Here is a 3,133-nt window from a genome sequence, read left to right on the forward strand (position 1 = left end):
AGGGGCCTGAGTTCAATCCCCGGTTCTGGAAAAAAAAGAAGATGGCCCAGGGGTATCACAAGACTCATCTTTTGCAGGCTCCAAATTGCAAAGGTGAGACTTTGCTTTAAGAAGAGCCCCAGGGGCCGGGGAGATAGCTCAGTGGAATAAGTGCTTCCCTAGCAAGCTCAAGGGCCTGAGTTCAATCCCTGGTTCTGAAAAAAAAAAAAAAAAAGAGCCCCAGGAGGGCCAGAGATAGAGCTCAATGGCATAAGTACCTGCCTGGCAAGCTCAAGGTCCCAAGTTTAATCCCTGGTACTGCCCAAAAAAAAGGAAGAAGAGCCCCAGAGCCTTTGTTCCAGAATGTTTCTACCACTTTTTTTTTTTTTCAGTTTTCTAGGGGTTACTGGGAGTTGAACTTGGGACCTTGCCAAGCAGGCACTGTGCCACTGGGCTATCACCCAGCCCTGTTCTTTGTTTCTGAGTGCTCAGCAATCCAGATACTGGACTCCTAAAGCTAAGAGAGAAGGAAATATGGCTACTGCTCTAGCCCGCAACAGATCTCTGTAGCATCCACAGTTGTAGGGTCTGAGGAGACCAAGCATTATGTCCCTGAGAGTGCAATGTGTGAGGCTGTAAGTGTACAGTGAAGAGCCTTTCTTTCTTAGAAAGGCTGTGGCCAAATAGCTCAATAGATTAAAGTACCTGCAAGCAGGCACAGGGGCTGGGGGTTCATTCCCCTGGACTGCCGTGCTGGCCTGCCCCAGGGCACGCTGAGACAGCAGTTGAGATGGCGTGGTGGTGCACTCCTGTAATCCCAACTCTTGGGAGGTTGTAAACAGGCAGATCACTACGAATCCAATTTAGTAGTAAGACCCTGAACACCCTGTAGACCCTTCCCTAAAAATACAAAAAAAGGAAAGTTGCAAGGAGTGAGCAGAGCCGGCCCAACAGAGAAGCCATGGAAGAAGCTACAATCACCAGCAGTGCTGTAGGAGCAGAGCGACACAAGCCATTTGAAACTCACATCATGCCACAGATTGCCCCAGGTGCTGGACATCAAACTATGGAATTTAATGTTTAGCATGCTGAGTTTTACTATTGCTTTGATCCTATTCTTTTTTATTTGTACGGGGGCTTGTAGCAAAGAGTTTGCCTTAAATCTCAGAGAGTTTAGATTTTTCAGCAATGCTGAAACTATTTTGGAAACTACCAGAGATTAACTAAATGCATTTTGCATAAAGGAATGTGCATGAGTCTTTTGGAGGCCTGAGGTAGACTTTTGTGTGTGTGTGTGGTACTGGGGATTGAACTCGGGATCTTGTGCTTGCCAGGCAAACGTTTATTCTACCAAGCTATCTCCCCTGAGGTAGACTCTTCTGGCTGACATCTCGGTGTCCCCCTACAGCCTCATGAGCTCACAGGTAGGGCTTGGGAAGGTGACTGGATCTGGGTGATAGTGATCAGTCCATTGTACAGTGGGCTGTGATGCTGGGCAGTGAAGCCTGGTGGTGGGCTTGCCTGAGAGCAACAGCCTTCTTCCTGCCTCCATGCCCTGCTAGTGCCACCTGACAGGCACCTCTGCCACACCACCTTGACTTGGAGCCAGCCAACTAGGGACTGAAACCTCTACAAACTGTGAGCCAAAGTAAACCTCTCCTTTAAACTGTGGGCGTGGTCTGGGGAGATGGCTCAGTAGAATAAGCACTTGCCTGGCAAGCACAAGGGCCTGAGTTCAACCTTGGTTCCACAAAAAAAAATTAATACTAATAAAAAATTAAAAAATAAAAATAAACTGTGGGCATCAGGTATGTGTGTCCGCAACAAGAAAGATAAAACATTGCCAGACATTACCAGAATATAAATCTCTTCTCAATACATATTTATGATTATGTGGCCTGCACTACATTGAGGCAGCCACTGAAAGTGAATGTGGTAGTACACACCTATAATCCCAGCACTGAGAAGGCTGAGACAGGAGGATCACTCCGAGCCTGAGCTAGGTAGCAAGATCCTGTGCCAAATAAATAAAACATTAAAAAAAAAAAAAAACCTGTGGGGCCAGGGAGATGGCTCGGTAGAATAAGTGCTTCCCTGGCAAGCCCAAGGGCCTGAGTTCAATCCCCAGTTCTGAAAACAAAAACAAAACAAAACAAAAAAGCTGGGCTTGGTGTCATAAGTCTGTATTCCCTGCACTCAGGAGGCTGAAGCAGGAGAATCATTGAGAGGCTGAGACCAGCGTGGGCTACAAAGCAAGCTTTAAGGCCAGCCTGAGCTGCATAGAGAGACCCTGACTAAAAAAAAAAAAAAAAAAAAAAAAAAAAAGCAATCACTATCCTATCTTTTTTTCCCCAAAAACTGGTCTTGCTATACAGACCAAACTAGTTTTAAATTTGCCATCTTCCTGTCTCAGCCTCCTGAGTGCTAGAGTTACAGGTATGTACCACCAAGCCAAGTTCAAATGTGTAAGATGCTTGTTCTGCCCACCTTATTTTGCACGCAGATTGTTGGTCAGGAAATGAGGTGGGTTGTCTGGCACACCAGTGTGTGTTGGGTGTGTACTGAAGCATCTGTCTTCAACCTCAGATTTTCGCACTGAGAAGAGCTACAATCCTAGCCCTGAAGTTGTAACAGGATGAGATGGGGAGGGCTTGGTGGGTACATCAGACAATCTCGCTGGCCTTCCATTTCTAGGTGATCAGGTATGCCAGCCCTGAGTATGGGCCAGACGGGCCTGGAGCTGTGGAGAGGGGAAGTGGGGGCACAGGACTGGTCTGGAGTCTCCAAGGTCAGGTCACATCATGGGAAGCTGGAAGAAGGTTTCCTGGTAGGAGGGACCCCAGCTGGGTGCAGGGCCCTATGTCTCCTCAAGGGAGCCCTGCCCACTCCCCCATCATGGAGTAATTGCTTTCTGAGTCACTGTGTTTTAGAATCATTTTTCACAGAACTATAGATACTTGAAGTGGGTAATGGTGTTGCAAGGGTTATTTACCAAAAAAGGGGGCCTTTTCTGTCTCTCTCTCTCTCTCTCTCTCTCTCTCTCTCTCTCTCTCTCTCTCTTTTGTAGTACTGGGCATGAACATAGGCAGGGCCTTAAGCATACGAGGCAAAACCTCTGCCACATCCCCAGCCCTATGGACCCTTTTCTTTTAAC

The sequence above is a fragment of the Octodon degus genome, unplaced genomic scaffold (genome assembly GCF_000260255.1).
Source record: "Octodon degus isolate 3935 unplaced genomic scaffold, OctDeg1.0 scaffold00112, whole genome shotgun sequence".
Taxonomy (NCBI): Eukaryota; Metazoa; Chordata; class Mammalia; order Rodentia; family Octodontidae; genus Octodon; species Octodon degus.